Source organism: Pleurodeles waltl, chromosome 8 (genome assembly GCF_031143425.1).
Source record: "Pleurodeles waltl isolate 20211129_DDA chromosome 8, aPleWal1.hap1.20221129, whole genome shotgun sequence".
Lineage (NCBI taxonomy): Eukaryota > Metazoa > Chordata > Amphibia > Caudata > Salamandridae > Pleurodeles > Pleurodeles waltl.
The window spans coordinates 1,109,330,569-1,109,350,678 of record NC_090447.1 but is presented as its reverse complement, the minus strand read 5'-3'; positions in this window follow the sequence as shown (position 1 = coordinate 1,109,350,678).

Sequence of the window (20,110 nt, the reverse complement as noted above, 5' to 3'; positions counted from 1 at the left end):
TTGTATATGTGTGTGTATATTGAGCGCAGCGGTGTGTACCGCCAATGGAATACCGCAGTTGAAAGACCACCACGTGGATTCGTGGGTCGTGATAGTGTGGTCGTATTTCTGTTGGCATGACGGTGGAGGTTTTGTTTTCGCCAGTTTATCACTGACCTTTGGTGTGGCGGACTTGTGTGGGTGTCTGAATTTTGGCAGATTCTGAGCTGTGGGTCATAATAGCTGTGGCGGATTTCCGCAGCCGCGGCAGTGTGTTGGGTGTCTTCTGCACGGCGGTAAGTGGCTTTTACCGCCAATGTTGTAATAACCGCCTTTATCTGCATCAGATATAATGGATGCAAGAGGCTGTTGCCCCCAGGAAAACCCAAAAGAAAGTCACAGTGAAATTTACAAGATTTCAATGTGCCATAATTCATTCCCCATTCTTGAAGGGCAATGCAGAACCAAAAGTTCAGGTATTAGTCCTTTCCTTAAACTGGATAGATCATTTTGAAAGTATTTTAATCCCCAGATTTGGTTATCAGCTACCTCGGGGAGTGGCAATGACAATCTCACACCAACTCTTCTACTCTTCTACTCTCTGTTAGTCTAGAAGAGGTGGTAATCCTTATAAAAAAATCTGGCGCTATGAAATATTCCGGCCCAACGGGGTGCCAGTAGATGCATTTAAATCCTCAACAGAACTCTGGGCACCAATCCTAATACAGATTTGTAATGCTGTAGGTCAAGGAAGAATTCACTGTACCTGATTCCATTATTGTCCCCTTATTCAAAAAAGTTGTCAGGGGGGGGGATCCTAAGTGCTATCGCTGATATACATCCTGGACTCCTCTTAAAAAATAATGAGAAGAGTTATTTTAGAAAGACTAGACACCTGGGTAGCAGAAAACCATGTGTTAACTGATTCTGAGTATGGTTTTAGGAAGGATATTGGAATTCAGAAGCAAAGCATTACCCTTCATCTTATAATTAGCAAGTATATGCTAACTAAGCAGGGACATATCCATCTCTGCTTTGCTGACCTAAGCACCACTTTTGACATAGTAAATCATACCAAACTATGCACGATGGATATTGTTTTACACCTGTCCCAGATGTATGTGTCAATGACATCTCATGTGAGATGTGGATTGGAGTGCGAATGTACCCCATCTTGTAGGGTTGCCATAAGCCTTAGGTAAAGCTGTGTTTTAGCTCCTATTCCTTTTTCCTTGTATGTGAATGTGTTTGATAGGAAGCTACAAGAACTAGATGCACCAAGAGTAGGATCTCAACCCACCCCAGTGCTCCTATATGCTGACAATGTGGTTCTACTTTCCAGAACCTCAAATGCTCTTCAACGTATTAACACATTTATGGAACAAAAGGATCACAAGTTCAACTTATTAGAGACCTTTACAATGGTGTACGGGGGAGGGCGAGTGAAGGAAAAGCTCAATTTGTGAGGGATCACAAACTGGAAGAAGTACAGAACGTTTCCTACTTGGATGGACCATTTTCACAGTGTGGTTCTTGGGTACCCCATTTAGGCCTGGCAAGTTAAAATTTCCCAGGTCAATCAAATTCCTGTTTAGATTTGCAAATAAAATTGGTAATAAACCTATATGAGAATTGTTACAGCTTTATTGGCATAAAGTTATCCCAACTGCAGTATACTGGGCCTCCCTCTCAGATTCGACTAGGTCAAAATTTCTGCAATCTTTGGAAAGTTATTTTTTGTAGGCTCCTTGCTATTCCCCGCACTGCACCTACTTACATCACTTATAGAGAACTGAACATAACTTACCTTGAGGCAATAGTAAATAAGAATGCATTATGGGATGGCTTATTATTTGAAGTAAGGCAGGAACAAAATTCTCAAGAGATGTAATTCTCGGCTGTCTTGCCCTTGAGTATTACAATAGAATTCCTTTGCTAGCATGTGTAAACCAGCTAATCAAGGAGTTTGATACTAATATTGCCAAGGTGGATCAGTATCCTACAGTATAGTAGAAAATAACTTAAAGTAGCTCTTACCAGCAAGCTGGCCGTCAAGAGAGAAAGTAGGAAAGAGAAAAATCAGCAGTATCTAGATATTTGGAAGGGCCTGTACAACAAGGGATGCAGGGCTATCTTGTGTTGGCAATAGATGTACAGAAAAGATTCTACCTCACAGGATTGTGTCTAAGTATTCTACATCATCTTGTGGTGATTCCGAAAAAGGAAGCATGGTCCCAAACCTCCCAAAGTGTCCATGCGACAGAAAATCTAAACATTGGACTGTGCAGTTTACTTTGTTTTGACAATTTTATAAAGCTGTTAGAAAGCATTTCCTACACCTCTTGTTTTTAACAAAGATACTTTTTACATACCAGAAAGCTTTTAAGTTTTTGTGTAAGCTTGAGACTAATTTTATCTGCCATTCATTAGGTGTGCCACCAACCACAGGAAAACAATAAGAGGCATATTTAAGAGCCTCTAGCACCATTCCAACGCCACATTAGCATTTATTTTTTTATGCTAATGTTGCATTAGAAGGATAAAACCGCCACGTCATAGTTACAAAGAGGTGCAATGCATGCATTGCACTACTTTGTAAGCCTTTGCACTACATAATACCTGTGCTAGGCATAATGTGTCTGAAGGGAGTGTTCTCCCATTAGGGGGGGGGGGGCAAAAAATGGGGGGCCAAAAACTGGCACTAGAAAATCTAAGAGATTTCCTTGCTCCATTTGTTTTGACACTTTTCATGCCTGCTCAGAATAGGCGGTAAAAGAAGGCTTCCATTGCTTACAATGGGCCCCTGGGTGCTTTGCTGGATTAGGGTCAGAATATTTTATGCTAATCCTTGAAAGGGGCGGACTAGAATCACATATTCAGACGCTAGTCCCCTAACTACCACCATGGTGTGCCGTATTTTAAATATCGCGTTAGAAGGAGCTAAGGGCCACTAGAAAAGTGGTGCTGCACTCTGTGCAGTGCCACTTTTCTTAAGTATGAACCTAACATCATAAAATAGTCTGGTATATGAAATGGATTAACAAGATCTCTTTGCTTGTAATGCAATTGTCCCCAACTATTTTGCATGTAGCTCACAATAACGATTTATTATCAACCAGTTATTACCTGCAATGTTATATCAGCGCTATTCCTTTAAGATGTAATGATGGTACATCTACGGAGTTGAAAGGCTATGGAACTGTGATTCGCTATTTTGCACGTTTTACTTTTATGATGAAATATGTGCCTCCTCTTATGGATTTCAAAAACAATATGAATACAGATCTTTGACATTGACAATGAATATGATGTTGGATAATGTCATTCAAGTTATTATGTCAAATATGAAATCTGCAGATAGTGTTTCTTACAAAACCTTGGCAATTCAGTATGCAAAAGTTAAAGAATGGATACATATAATTTTAGACCCTTACGGGTAGCCATCAAAGAGGCAGCATTTGGTGACTTACTTGACAAGAGATATTTGGGAACCACCTTAAATGTTATTCAGCAAATTATATGGACTACTTTTGGATGAAATATTTATCTTCGCTTCTAGAGAAATTTCTAACTAGTCAGTACTTTATATATTCATGCTTTTCTATTTCAACTCTCTTTTTTATGTGCCTCTAGTTATGTTCATTCACAGTTTAGTACATACACACGTATTTACATGTTCCAAGTGGCTTTCCCTCCTTTAAAATCCAGTTTGGCCACTCTCCCCTCATCCTGCACTGCCATCCGCTGCAGCAGTCCTCCTCCCACCAGATGCTTCCCTTGTTTCAGCCCAGACCACTTTACACCTTATTAAAGCAGCCTAGCTCAGGTTACCAGAGACTGGCCAATCAGGAAAGGGCACTACAGGGCTGATTTTGGTAACTTTCAGAAAGAGTTCCAAAATGATTTCTCTGTACTAATTATAATAAAAATTCAAAGAAAGGAGAGGACACCAAAGGGAACCAGTAAAAATATGATTTCCCCTTGAATAGGATAATATGCAATGCCTTTCACTCATCCAATTAACATACATACTGTTGGAAAGTGGATTATTGGTAAGGGCAGGTAAGGGCCTACACTTAGCAATATGCCACTAAATCTCACTAGGTTCTGTCAGGTCTCAATAAATTAATCCCAGCTCAACCCTCAGAAGCTTGGCAATGATCAGTTAGGCTTAATTTAGGAGACAGGTGTGTAAAGCATTTAAAAATCACAAAGTAGTAAATAAGTAAAACACAATAAAAATCCAAAAGCAATTCATAAAAGTAGATTATTGTTATATTTATTTATAATTACACCAAAATGACAAAAGTACAGCGTAGGGAACCGTAGATATGAATTTTTAAAGATTAAAAGTAATTTTAGCGCTTAGAGGCAAATAGCGCTCAGAGGGTTTGAAAAAAGGTCACAATTTACTGGGTCAAAGTGCAGAGTTTAGGCCACCCATGATGTAACACTGTTACAAATACTTTCAGAAGTGTTTTTCGAAACAGGAAAGTGGTCCATGGCACAAGCCAAGGGTTCAGAGGCTCTGGTTTGCCTTTTGAGGTCTTGGACTACAACTCCCACAATGCACCTCTTCAACTTATGGAGCTGTTTACTACAGCTTCTCCAAATGTCTCCAAACTTCTTCCAGAGGTCCTTTTTGGGTTCCTGATCAGTCCACAACTTTATCCAAGGTTCCAGAAGCTCTGAGCTGTTCATTGGTTAGGACCAAAATTCCCAGAATGTACCTGGTCAGAATCCTCAAATGGCCACTGGACATGGTTCAGCTGGGCTCTTCTTGCAGGAGGTCATGCAGGGGACTTTGGCCAGCTCCTTTTTTCATTTAGCATACAGTGAGTCCACCCCTGGAGTTGCAAAAGCAAGGCAAAGCCCTTTTCTTATTGAAGCCCAAAGTGTACAGCTGGTTCAATCCTTGTGAGTGCAATGTCCAGGTGCAGGCCAAGGGCCTAGCAGGGCACTCCTTCTTCTTCAGTATCTTTTTCCAGCAGGGATCTGAGGTAAGGGTGTAGCTCTGCCAATTGTATCCTTGACCCTGGGATGGAAAGCAAGGGGGGGCTCTTGACCAATCACATGAAGGCCACCACCTTCTTGAGGGACCACTTCCTGGGAAGTGTGGCAAAAATCAATCCCAGAGAGCAACATTCTTTAAAAATCCAAAATGGCGAATCTGAATTTTGGAAGTTAGGTCTGGCTAAGTCCATCCACTGCTGTGGCTAAAATACCTTAACATAACCCTTTCCTGCTTTCTCCTAATCTAACCCTGTCTTTCCTGCCCTATCCTAATCTAATCAAGGGGGTGCCTGGGTGTCTGGGTTTGCAGGAAATGGGTGGGGTCCTGAGCTGCTCCAAATGTCCTTACTTCCTTTGAAGACCAGTTTGGCTGCTCTCCCCCATCCTGATTCACCATTTGCTGAGGTAGATCTTCTTCCCCAGGCAATTCCTTTGTCTTCAGCCCAGACCACTTCACTCCTCCTCAAGGCAGTCTGGTCAGGCTGCCAGAAGCTGTCCAATCAGAGATGGGCACAAGAGAGCTGAATTTGGCAACTTTCAGGTAGAGTTCTAAACCTGGTTGTATTAAATTCAACAATGGAAAGTTGTTGGATTTATAACTATCAGTTTGATACCAAACTTGAAATATCTAGCTCCTTTTGAGACTTTATTAATTAAAATAAAGTATCCCCATTTTAGCCTATGGATTCTAATCACTGCAATGAGGTAAAACCCATATTTGGCTATTTTCTCTCACCAGAGCTTATAAAACACATTTTATAAGGTCCCTGCTTCTAGTTACACTGCACCCAATCCTGGGGGTACAGTACTTAGGGTACACCATAGGGGTGACATATGTAGAAATAAGGTATTACAGAGACTTTGGAAGTACTTTTAATTCCAAAGTCAAATTTGAGTGTAACTTTAATTTAAAAGTAGCTGCCTTTAAAATGACACTGGGCACCTCAGCAGTGCACCTATGGATGCATCAATTATGCTGGGGTTCCTAAACCTACATACCCTATGATATACTAGGGACTTAGAGGTAGGATGACACAGCCAATTATAATTAGCCTAATTTGCATAATCATTTTACTCACAGCACAGGCCCTGGGAGTGGTAAGCAGTGCCCAGGGCATCATCAGAATCAGGAAACACCAGCAAAAAGAGAAAAATGGGGGAAACTTTAGGGGGCTTCTTTAAACAGCTCAGTTTTCTCACAATAATGGGGGGACCACCCGGCCCCCCTGCAGCCCAGGGACCACCACCCCCAGGCCTCAATAAAATAATGAAGGGGGGCAGTTTCAGACCCCTGGGTTACGGGGACCACTACCTCCCTGGCACAATGGTTGTTGGAGGTGGGCCACGTGGCCCCCTCATGGAACCATTGATGGCCTTTGGCACCACTGCCCCCTAGCGCTGGCTCCTGTTATGTCCTGGGGTGCCTACTCCCGGGACATAGCAGTTTGCTTTTCCTTGGTTGGAGTTGACAGTCCCCACCAAGCGAAAGCAAACAAAGTCCTCTTTCTGACAGAGAGAGCTGTCAACCAGCTCGCACTGGCAGAAAGCGGAGTTTTCATGTTTCTTTTCATGCAAATATGCATGTGAGTGTCTCAGTGGCTCTGTTATTAGCTGCATGAGTGTCTGATGGCTACTATGAGTGAATGAATTAGTGTGTGAATGAGTCTGTGATTCTTTTTTTAAAAAGGTTTTCACTGATATACATGAGTTCATTGTGATATTACATGGGGGCTGTGCTGAGCTTTGAGGCGTATTCACAAATATCATGCACGGTGAAAAAATATTAAAATAATATATTTTAAAGACGTAAATTCACCCTCAATGGCCCCTATATAACAGTCCTTGGGTCAGGGTACTTCCACCCTGAACCCTTATGCCACTTTCATTTTATTTTTCAGTCCCAGGGTGCATGTCCCAACACCAAAAATGCAGCTAGCCACTCACAGCATTCCTGTTGGTGCATGCATTTGCAAATACGCTGCTTAAATCATGAAAACGTTACAATGGATCCACGGCCATTGAAATACAAATTAATTTCCCCTTTAATCTCTCAAAAGCTTCTGAGCAGATTTATAGCAAATATATAAAAGCATAATCTGTGTACCGAAACCTACTTTTCTTCCAAATTTGGTGTAATTCTGTCCAATGGTTCGGGCTTTAGTTGTGCTCAAAACTCCTATGGTAATTAAGATGAGAAATAATAGTTTTTTGAACCCCCCACATTTTTTTTGGCTCCCGCTTCCCAATTGGAACAAGAATCACTGTCACCATTGTTTTTTGCATAATTTATGCGTCGCTCCAACCCTGGAAGAGCTTTGTTTTGACTTATATTGGGTGCTCCCTTGTGTCTGGACAAAGCTAAACCCCTCTGAAGATCTCTAATGAGAGCGAAAAACGCGTCAGGGGTTGCTTTACTCATTCCAGCTTGGCTTGGATGGTATTTGACCAGTCCAAAGCTGTAATACTGTGCCTGGAGTGCAAAATGGCTTTTGTCATTTTACAGCTCGGCGAGGATGACACTGTGGCAACCCTAAGCTTAAAGATTTTGCTGTACAAATGTCAAAAGACTATGGCCCTCATTATGACATTGGCAGTAAATCCACCAACTTACTGCCGCACTGGTGAATATCCGTTCACCATATTATGACACACACACCAATCCAACAGAATACAGCCACATACACAAATCCCCCAGGCCAAAGGTCAGTGATAAAGTGGCAGTCCGAAAACCAATGCTGTTACGGCAACAGAACAACGCCCATCACAATATGACCCATGAATCACCATGGCAGACATTCAATGGCGGTAAACCATTGGCGGTACATACCACTGGTCTCACAATGGATACCCACATACAAAACAAAACTACATTGGCCAATACGAAAAACACACACCTGACACTCATATGCAGACGACACACCCACACCACTACAAAACACACACCCACATTACCCACAACCCTTTACCAACAACTATTGCCACCACAAGACTGAGAAGAAGAGAACAGAGACAACTAGACACACATACCACTGACACCCATACACCCCTCACACACTCCACATCACACACTCCACCACATTATACAACACGCCCTCAGCAACACACATCACACAACAACCATGGCACCACAAAGGCACCCCCTTTTTACTGAGGATAAGTTAAGGGTCATGGTGGTGGAAATCGTCAGGGTAGAGCCACAGCTCTTTGGAGCACAGGTGTAGCAGATATTGATAGCAAGGAAGATGGAGCTATGCCGGAGAATCGTGGACAGGGTCAACGACGTGGAACAACACCCATGAACAAGGGACAACATCAGGAAGAGGTGGAATGACCTACAGGAGAAGGCACGTTCCATAGCAGCAGGACACGAGCTTGCCATACAGAGGGCTGGAGGTGGACCCCCACCTTCTCCCCCACAACTGACAGCATGGGAGGAGCAAGTACTGGCAATACTGAATCCTGAGGGACTCGCTGGAGTAGCTGGAGGACTGGACACTGGTAAGTCAACATTTACTAAACATCACCCCATACCTGCATGCTATCTCACACCCTCACCCTCACTCCCATCACTCCACTACATCCCACACACTCCACCAACACATCACACTAATCCCAATGACAAGCCCTGCATGCTATACCAATGCATGGACACCACTCCCAGCCCTGCATGGACACCCAGCACTAAAGAATGCACAGCATAGGGAACCTAACAATCCCACAATACATCACCATACACAATCAAAAGCTAGCAGAGTAACACCAACAATACAGGGGAAGCTAGGGAAGAACAAATGACATACACTTGAAGCATAATACATCATTTTCATCCCCACAGGTACCTCAGCCAATGTCACTGGAGAGGAGGTGCCACCACTATCTAGTACCCCAACAGAAGAGGCCCCCAGTGATGACAATAACTCTGGACTTGTGGATCTGGACGACCTACCTGGCCCATCAGGGACCACTGGACAGACAGACACCCAAGGCCACTCATAGACCTACACAGAGCCTCCCCATCTGGAACCAACATCACAGCACCCACCCAGCACACCCACGCCTCTGTCCCCAGGACACGTCAATCAGCAGTGTGCCAACCTGGACAGGGACCCCAGGCCATACCTCGCCCACAAAACAATCAGGGACCTGGGTCAGTAGCAGTGGGCACACTGTTCAGGGGACAGAGGCACAGGCCAACAGGGATACTGGGAGGACTGCTGTGTACCATACCATAGGGGGAGGACAGGTCCAGGGACCCAACCCTCCAGGAGGCACTCTCTGAGATCCTGGCAGCTTACCAACATTCCCAGGACATGGTGGGCCAGATCCTAGACAACGTGCAGGAGAACAGGCGGCTGCAGGAGGGACAGTATCAGAGGATCAGGGAGGACTTGCAGGCCAATAACAACACCCTGATCTCCATAGCAGGGGTGCTGCAGACATGGCCAACATCATGAGGGAGGCAACAGCACACCAGTGGGCCCCTGCCACTAGCCAGTCATCTGAATAGCCCTCTACGTCTTCTGCAGCTAGTGGCCAGGAAGCCCTGCCACAGGACCAAGAAGCCACCAGCACCCCTCCCTGAGTACAAGGTGAACCACCCTGCAAATGTTCCCTGCGAACCAGACAGAAGCCAGAGACACTTGCCAAGACCACCACAAGCAAATGAGACTCTCATGATTGTCCCCCTTGTGTCCCACTCAGTCACCTTGTCCATCTTGAACTGCCATTGCTCCCCTTCCTATGTCCCCATGGACAATGCACCTGTGCTACAAACAGACTGGAACAATACCCTGGGCTTTCCTCCATCATCATCCTATTCCATTGCACTGACCCCTCCAAATTGTAGCACAGCAATAATCACCCTTTGATAAAACTCGACTACTTGTATTTCATGTATTGCAAATTTGTATTGAATGAAACAGCTACAACCATTGCAAATAAGCTGTAAATAGTATGAGCATAGAATTAATGACCTGTAGCTGGCTGCTGTGATCACATCAGGAGAATGTTGTCATATCACCAACATCTGTAAAAGGAATATCCATAGGTAACAGTAAGTAGGGCAAAGAAGTGGGTCATGCCATCATGCCAATGCCACACAAAATACACCAATAGTCATAGACATGTGAAACAACACTGTCTCACCTGTGTGTCATTGAAAGTACTGAAGTATCACAAATGTTCTGTTGTCCACATCCTTATCCTCTACCTCCTCATCTTCACTGTCATCAGGGTCCACTGCTGCCATAGGGGACTCTCCAGTCTCCTCCTCCTGTAGAAAAGGTACATGGCATCTGAGGGCCAGGTTGTGCAACATGCTGCATGCCACTACTATCTGTCAGACCTTCTTGGGTGAGTAGCATAGGGATCCACCTGTCAGATGGAGGCACCTGAACCTGGCCTTCAGGAGGCCAAAGGTCCTTTCAGTGATCTTTCTGGTTCACCCATGTGCCTCATTATAACATTCATCTGCCATTGTCTTGGCATTCCTCACAGAGGTCAGCAGCCATGATAGGTTTTGGTAACCAGAGTCACCTACAATACTGAGGGACAACATTTAGCCACACACTATCTTATATGGCCAGCACCATAGGCATATACCAACATATACTGGGTGGGAACCAGGGCTCACCTATTAGCCACACCCTGTGCCTCTGTAGTTGGGACATCACATTTGGGATGCCGCTATTCCTTAGGACAAAGGCATCATGCACCGACCCAGGATACTTAGCATTGACATGGGAGATGTACTGGTCCACCAAGCACACCATCTGCACATTCATTGAGTGGAAACTCTCACGATTCCTGTACGCCTATTCATTTTGCCGGAGGGGACAAATGCAATATGTGTTCTGTCAATCGCCCCAATTATGTTGGGGCTATTTCCCATAGCATGAAACCTGGCCCTCACAGTGGCCAAATCCTCCACCTGGGGGAAAGCAATGTAGCAGCACATGTGTTTTATCAGGGCAGACAAGACTCTTGCTAGCACGATTGAAAACATTGGCTGTGACATTCCTGCTGCCAAGCCCACTGTCACTTGTAAAGAACCAGTTGCCAAGAAATGGAGCACTGATAGAACCTGCACAAGAGGGGGGATCCCAGTGTGATGACGGACAGCTGATATCAGGTCAGGTTCCAACTGGGCAAACAGCTCTATGATTGTGTCCCTGTCCAGTCTATAGGTGAGTATAATGGGCCTGTCCTCCAGTGTAGCCAAGTCCAAAAGGGGTCGGTACACGGGGGTATGTCTCCATCTCCGCAGCGGTAGGTATCTAAGGGATACAAGAGTGAGTAGGCTGTCACAATTTGAAGAACTATACCACAACAGCAGTCCACATTGTGCACACGTTTAGGGTCAGTGTAACTTAAAAAGTATGTGCCTATTTATCCTGTGATGCAGCAATTATCAAGAGGCCTGTTCACTCCCCCTGAAATGGCAACTGCCTATCCTGTGTGGAGGGATAGGTGGAAGTGAGGTAATGCCGCCGACGTTGTGCGCCGTGGCGGTAGGTGGCCATTAACCACCGTACAATTCCTCATTGGTTCATATTGGGCCCTATGAGGTACAGTGGCCAATGAGGATCTACGCCAGTGGTAACGGTATGCACTGCTGTGGACGTGACCACCATTTTAATTCACATTCCTCACTTGCTTCCTGACCTTCCATAGGAGAGGACCTACACTGAATGTGCTGCTGTGTCCTGTATATGGAACCTACTGTGGCCCATGTGACCGGGGAAAGGGCCCCAGCCTTCACTTCTGTGAAGTTGGAGCAACTGGTGGATGGGATCCTACCCCAGTATGGCCTGCTGTATTGGCCTCCAGACCAACAGGTGAGTACACTGTGGGCACGATGCATATGGCATGAATGCATGAAGTTGTGTGTGAAGGTATCGTGTAGGGGGTGGGTGGATGTCCTCTTGGTAGTGTATATGTTGTGCGCTGGGCTATGTGTGTGCCAGTGGTGATGCAAATGGGTACAGTGGGCCATTTGTGTGACAGGCTGGACTGTTGGTCTAATGGTGTTCTCATGTCTGTATTGCCTCTGCAGGTCAGCACCCATCAAAAGAAGAGAATATGGTGTGCCATCGTCAAGAAGGTGTGGACCCTGGGGGTCTATGGCAGGTGGAGCACCCACTGTCACAAATGTTGGGAGGACCATCAGAGACGCTGGACACAAAAGACCCTGGAGGCCCAGCTGGGGATGGCCTCCCAATGAGGAAGGGGTGCCTGTCGGACTCTGTCCCACGTGATGGCCTGCATACTGGCGGTGGCCGACCCTGAGCTGGATGGGCGCTTGAGGCCATCACAGCAGCCACAAGGGGATGAGTACAGTGGCTATCATTACAACGTAAGGCTGGTGGGGTGGTATCTGGGTGGTGCTATGGAGGTTAAGGGCTGAATTGAAAATACCGCTTACCTAGCTTGTTAGTATTCACTTCTGGGAAGGGCATCGTGGGTCACAGGTGTGCTGCAGTTTGCGGTGCGTGCCCCTCCTCATTCCTTGGTGACTAGACATTTCACTGTTAGTGCAATGTGTGAGGGTGCTGTGTCCACCAACGTTGGTGTTGGTTCAGTAATTGACTCTGTATATCCTTTGTCTCTCTCCCCCCTTTCTTGTTTTGTCATCCTGACCTTATGTGCATTGGCATCATCTGGTGGAGGAACAGAGGCACCAGCAACAGAGGGAGCTGCATCCCACAGGACCCTGGAGGCAGAGTCCACCGAAACTAAGGGAACCAGTTGGACAGGGTGAGGGGAGCACCACGGCGGAGACTGGAGGGGACAACACAGACTCTGATACCTCTTCCGATGGGAGGTCCCTGGTGGTGGCAGACACCTCTGTGACTGCCCCAGCTGCAGGTACAGCTGCCATTCCCCGTACCAGCACCACCCTCCCAGTAGGCCCTCAGCATGTTGCCTGTGCCCGCTCACCCAGGATGGTGGGCATCTCCTTCACCCTACGCACCTCAGGCCCTGACCCAGTGAGCCCTGCCGCCCTGAGTGAGGAGGCTATTGACCTCACGAGATCCATCTCTGTAGGGCAATCACCCATTGTGAATGCCATCCAGGTGCTGGCATCCTAGATGCAGCAATGCAATGCATTCCTGGAGGGCATTCACGGTGGATTGGCAGCCCAACACAGAAATCGATTCAGGCTCTGGCTTCCTCTCTGATGGCAGCAATTGTCTCTGTTTCTACCGTCCCCCCTCCAAATTCCAATTCCCAGTCCCATTTTCCTCAACCCCAACCCATCCCAAGCACACAGACAGATGAGCATGCACACATGACAACACACAAGAGTGGCACAGGCAAACACAAGCACCACACTTCATCCCACAGGCACTCACACAAACAGCATTCTGTTGCAGACATGACAACATCCACTGTCTCCACTGTCTCCCCCTCCTCCTCCCCATCCACCTCCCACCCAGTTACATCCACACTCACACCTGCATGCACTATATCAATATCCACTACCAGCATCATCACCACACCAAGCAGAACACACACCTCACTGGCAGACACCTTCACAACATCCATGGATGCGTCCCCTGTGTCCTCTCTCACCGTGTTTGCCCCCCTCCTAAAGGACACAAATGCAAGCACTCAGACACCCAACAACCATCCACTTTACAACAGCATACAGCCCATGCACCTGCACCCAAATCCAGTAGACATACACCTTCCATGAACACCCCCTCATCCTCCACTCCCATTACTCCTCCCTCCTCCTGCCCCAACGTCCCTAAAAAGCTTTTTCTTCCCCAGATTGACCTCTTCCCTACCCGGCCCCCCAGTCCTGCACGTATGTGCAGGGTATCAAGGGCACAGACCAGCACCTCAGCCAAACAGTCCATGAGGCCAGGGGTAGCACCACCTACTCAGGGTAGTATTGATACCAGAACAACAACATTGAAGGGAAAGGAGGCAGTACAACCTGGAATGAAAGGGAAGAGTCCGGCACCAGCTGTGAGGAAGAGGAAGGAGCCGGCACCAGCTGGGAAGAAGGGGAAGGAGCCTGCGCCATCTAGGAAGAAGGGGAAGGAACCTGCACCAGCTGGGAAGAAGGGGAAGCAGCCTGTGCCAGCTAGGAAGAAGGGGAAGGAGCCAGCACCACCTGGGAAGAAGGTGAAGGAGCCTGCACCAGCTGTGAAGAAAGGGAGGGAGCCTGCACCAGCTGGGAAGAAGGGGAAGGAGCCTGCACCAGATGGGAAGAAGGGGAAGGAGCTTGCACCACCTGGGAAGAAAGGGAAGGAGCCTGCACCAGCAGGCAGAGAGGGGAAGGAGCCTACTCCAGCAGGCAATGAGGGGAAGAGCCCATCCACCCCTGCCAGGAATGGTAAGGGATCCACAACCCATGACCAGGAGGGGAAGAGGCACTCTATGCCAGCGGAAGCTGTGAGGCAAACACCGCCAACATCACCAGCAGTCACAGGGCCCACACCGCCAGCCGTGGATGTGCTGCCATCACAGACTGCAGGGGCTGACCAGGCGCCTCCCAACTACCACCACCATGCAGCCATCACAGAGTGCAGGGGCTGTCCAGGAACCTCCTCCAACCCCCACCAGCATGCAGCCATCACAGAGTGCAGGGACTGGCCAGGAGCCTCCCCCAACCACCACCAGCATGCAGCCATCACAGAGTGCAGGGGCTGACCAGGACCCTCCCTTAACCACCACCAGCATGCAGCCGTCACAGAGTGTAGGGGCTGACCAAGAGCCTCCCCCAACCACCACCAGCATGCAGCCGTCACAGAGTGCAGGGGCTGACCAGGACCCTCTCCTAACCACCACCAGCATGCAGCCATCACAGAGTGTAGGGGCTGACCAGGAGCCTCCCACCAACACCACCGCCACAGTGCAGCCATCACGGCCAGCGGATGCCATGTAGTCCACCCTCCACAGGCTACTGTGTGGGCTGCCCCCTCAAGAACCAGTGGGGAAGACACCCACTCAAGAGACTGTGGCCTTGCACTCCCCAGGACAAAGCACAGGGCATGTTGCCCCCTCCAGAACCTGTGGGGTACTCACCCACTCGAGAAGCTGTGGCCTTGCACTCCCCATGACAAAGCACAGGGCATGTTGTCCCCTCCAGAACCAGTGGGGAAGACACCCACTCGACAGACTGTGGCCTTACACTCCCCAGGACAAAGCATGTGGCATGTTGCCCCCTCCAGAGCCAGTGGGCTTGTTCTCAAATCCGGCTGAGGTGTCCCCCCCGAGGTGCCTGCCTTTTTGCAAACTGATGCCCCTGCAGTGTTCTATCCAGATGTGGTCAGATTTCAAGTTGGCCCTTGGACTGTGCCCTGTGTCCATGTGGGCCCTTTGAACTCTGGACTGGACAGTGTCCCTTTTCTATACAGATGTACAGATCTGTTTCATGGCCAAATCGGATTCTTAATTTTGATGTTGAACTAATTACAAACATTTCCGTCAATTACTGTTGTTCTTGCATTATTCTGCAGTTTTTCAGGGGTCAAATTATTTTTGGATTGCAGCTGGTTGTGTGTGTGTGAATGGTATGGTGCGTGTTGTGCATGCGTGTGTCACTCTCTTTTTCCTCCCATCCTCCCTTGTGTGCTAGGCGGCTGCACTCACTGTCGTCGTCTTCGTTGGTGTTCCAGGTGGAGCACAACGTAGAAGATCATCGGGAAGACTTGCAGTTCGGGTTCCATGGCGATGTGGTTCTTTACTGTGTCTCCAACGGTGAGTCCATTTAACTTTCGAGCTCTGTTTCCGCCAGGCTTTTGATGGCATTGGTACCGCCCCAGAAAATGTGGCAGTTTGCAGGGTCCGAATATGGCGGGCGGAACTGACTTCTGTCTGGCTGTAGGTGGCTACCGCTGCGGTGGCTGTTGTTTCCGCCATGGCGGATGGTGTGGTACATTAGCTGTCTATCAGGGATATCACCGCCATGGTCATAATTTGGCGGTACTTACTGCCAGCCTTTTGGTGGTATTACAGACACTTTATCACCCACCGCCAGGGTCGTAATGAGGGCCTATGTCCCTATCTAGCTCGGCGTAGATAGCACTATGCTGATCCTATGCTTAAAAACTGTGCTAGATAAGCGGACATTTGAGTTGTGCAAATCTAGAGTGTTGCTGGTGTTGCAGGGTGCTCCTTAATTGAGCTGCTCTCCACCTTAATTTGGGAACTCCTCAGAGTTCTCTCTTGTTTCTTGCATAATTTGTGTGTAACTCTAACCCTCAAAAGGCTTTGTTTTGACTTATACTGGGTGCTCCCTTGTGTCTGGACAAAGCTAAACCCCTCTGAAGAGTTCTAATGGGATTGAAACACGTGTCATGGGTTGTTTTACTCATTCCAGGTTGGCTTGGATGATATTTGACCAGTGCAAAGCTGTAATACTGTGCCTGGAGTGGTAAATGGCTTTTGTCATTTTACAGCTCAAGGATGATGACACTGTGTACATCCTAAGCTTAAAGATTCTGATGTACAAATGGCAAAAGACTTTGGCCCTCATTACAACCTTGTCGGTCGGACGAAGCTGACCGCCAAGGTTGTACTGTCAGACGGCCGCCCATGTGGCCAGAAACCCACCGGCCGCATTTGGACATCCCCGCTGGGCCAGCGGGTGGAAACAGAGTCTCCGCCCACCGGCCCAGCGGGGATGTCGGCTGTAACATTGCAGCTGGCTCCTAATGGAGCTGGCAGCAATGTGGCGGTTCAGCGGGTGCAGCAGCACCCATCGCGATCTTAGTGCAAATCGCGACGGGGCTGTGCCTGGGAGCCCCTACACTGCCCATGCTAAGTGCATACCGCCATGGACAGGCTGGTGGGAAGTGGAGTCAATATCCCCAGGGCAGCGCTGCAAGCAGCGCTGCCCTGGTGGATTATAACTGCTGGCACAACCATGACAGAAAACCGCTGGTCCCAGCGGTATGACTGCGGCGCTACCGCCGCTGTCAAAATATGGCAAATTGGACCACTAGCCTGTTGGCGGTACGATCGCCACTTCAACCCTGGCGGTCTTTGACCATAGGGTTGTAATGAGTGCCTTTGTCCCTATCTAGCTCAGCGTGGATAGTACTGTGCTGATCCTGTGCTCAAAAAGTGTGCTAGATAAGCAGATATTTGAGGTGAGAAAATCTAGAGAAATCTAGAGTGTTGTTGGTGTTGCAGGGTGCTCCTTACTGGAGCTGCTCTCCACCTTAATTTGGGAAATATTTATATATATACATATACATATATATAATAATATGTAGATATATTTATATATATATATATATATATATATATATATATATATATATATATATATATATATATATATATATATATATATATCTTTATCTTCTCATCTGGTGCCGTCCAGTTGATAATGATCCTAACTGCCTAAATGGGCAAGCTGTTATTATTATTCTTATGTATTGGAGTATTGGATTGTGGTGAATCATACTAAGAGGAGATTGTAAGCAATATGAAAATATGGATACAATGACCCTGATGAAGTGCTTTTTTGGACGAAGCACGTTGGCTGGGCTACTATATGTAACAAATAAACTTTAGTATAATGTAATTGTGATGCTACAAAATGGCTTCTCGTTGGACGTCTACTCTCTTTGTCTGGACTAACATTACCCACTGGGGAAAAAACTTTGTCTATAATCAAGCGCTCCTCTTCATTGTTTCGTTTTAAGCAATTTATACTTCATCATTATTCATTGAGTAGACCGGAATGTGACCTGCTACAATTCAGAATTTTAAGAACAAACGTATTAGCACCTAGGTTCTTACTTAAAATTCTTTACATTTGACACAATGCTGGTGGCAAAGTGCAATCAGAACTTTACAAGCAGAATATAGTATATTTCGCGCCTATGTTGCATTTATGCTCTTCTGCTCTGTTCAAGTTATTTGATTATATTTATGCAGAGCTACGACTTCTAAGCACAGACTGCAAAATGAAGATTAAGCGGCAATCGAACAGGGCGCGGTGCACCGGAGCTCTGCCGTGACAGGAGTACGGGCTATTGGTCATTTTTTCAACTTTAGACAGATGTAAAACATTTGGGCAGGCATTTTTTTCAAAGTATGAGTGTCCAATCCTATTTACCCTTGCTGCTACATTGTTATGGGTTCTGAAAACTTGTCCTCCACAACGCTCTAAAGTGCACGCTTCATGAGACATTTTTTGCAGAAGTAATATTCAAACTTTTTTTAAATTTCTTTATTAGACTTGTGGGGAAATACTACCTTCACTGCTCTGTTTCTTCATATCTCCTGCACACTTACTAATATTTTTATTGACGAAAATAAAAAGTGAAACTGTGTAACTTAGAATATTGTCTATTGCAATTGATTATATGCATCCAGCCCCACGTCCTAATTTCCAAAGGGGGCTTTTCTTTGTCAAAGGTTTCACTGTTTTTTTCACAAATTTACTTTGCTAGTAAACGCTATAGAGATGCTCATTTTTGTGATCTATGAATCGACATTGCTAAGAAATTGCGGATCAAGCAGAATAAGCTCCAGATAATTTAGGACATTCGTCTTGTCAAGTAAGCTATTACAGCTATCCAAGGCTGGTAGCTGGTATTTTTCCTCAATGACTGAGCTGCCTTTCTGCTTTCTGTTGAAAAGCTCTCTCTTCTGCAGTTAAATTTTATTTTTCAACCTGCGGATTCTCAGAATCTAAGTACAGCAATGTCCTGATGTGTGGAGTCTGAAGGTTATAGCTGATAATTTGGTTCCCAGAAGTTTCTTTAAAATATGCAACTTCAGAACACTTCCAAGATTGGAGTAAAGATTGCTGATGTCATTCGATTTACTGCACAGATGTGAAAAGTCAGATTCTTATGTTTCAGACAGTATATTTTTAGCTACATTGCATTCTAATTTAATGCAGTTTATATAAAGACCCAGAAGGAAGTAAAAGCCTTGGAACTCATATACCCTGAGATGATGCCCTATGCAATGCCAGTTTTTTAGCTTCTTGTGGAATACAGTAAGTGAAGAGGAGGCTGTTACGTTTAGCTGCAGGTCGTTCCAAATTTTAGGAGCGATGTAGGAGAAGGCTCGACCACCATATCTAGTTTTCGGTATGCTTGGGATTTGTGCAAGTAGGAGTTCAGGCACGTGGAGGTGTCTGGAAGGTTTGTAACAATGCAAGTATGCAGGGCCAGTGTTATATAATGCCTTGAAAGCGTGGGTGAGAAGTTTGAATTGTGATTTGCTGAATAGGGAGCCATTGGAGCTCCTTCTGGTGTGGTGTGGTGTGATGTGAGTATGGTGCAAGAGGTTGAGAATTATTCTGGCCGTCGAGTTTTGAATAGGTTGCAGCCTTCTGGTGAGTTTTTTGTTGACCTTTGCATTAAGGATGTTCCTGTATGTGATCTTGTTTGTGACTGGGGTGTTCATGACTGTTTCTGGGTGCTGATTGGGGATCATTTGAATATCTTCCTCAGCATCTTCAGGGTATACAGGCATAAGGCAGCAACTGCAATGACCTGGGTGGTCATGTTAAGTTTGCTGTTAGTGAGGATCCTGAGGTTCTTGGTGCTGTCTTCCTAGATCTGTTGGCCGACATGTGGAGTCTCATGTGTTCTTCCCAAACTGCATGATTTTGGTCTTGTTGGTGTTTAGCTTTAGAGAGTTTGTTTTCATCTAGGGGGTTCTTTCAGTCCTGCAGGCATTGAACTTGATCCAGGCACTGGGTGCTTTATCAATGGAAGATAGAATTGGTTGTGTGTTGTCGGTGTGAAAAAGAGCATTGATGTTGGGAGTGCGATAACGCTGGAGAGGGGATCATGTATGTGTTGAAGAGGTTAGGGCTATGGGGGGATTCTTGAGGAACTCTGCAGATGAGGCTGCAGGTGTCTAAGGTGTATGGTGCCAGGCTGACTGACTGTGTCCCTCCAGTCAGACAGAAGAAGATCCATCAGAGTGTGAGAAGCTTGCTACAAAAGTATGTGATGGTAACAGAACAGGTAAAGGGCCCTCTCAACTACGTAACCCTAGCACAGAGTACCCTAACTCCGGCAGCAGTATATATGGCCTTCCCAGTGTTATCTACAGGTGAAACTGGGGACAACCAGCTTCAAAAAGAGTTGGGTCCGATTTATCATGAGACAACATTGTCTACTAAATT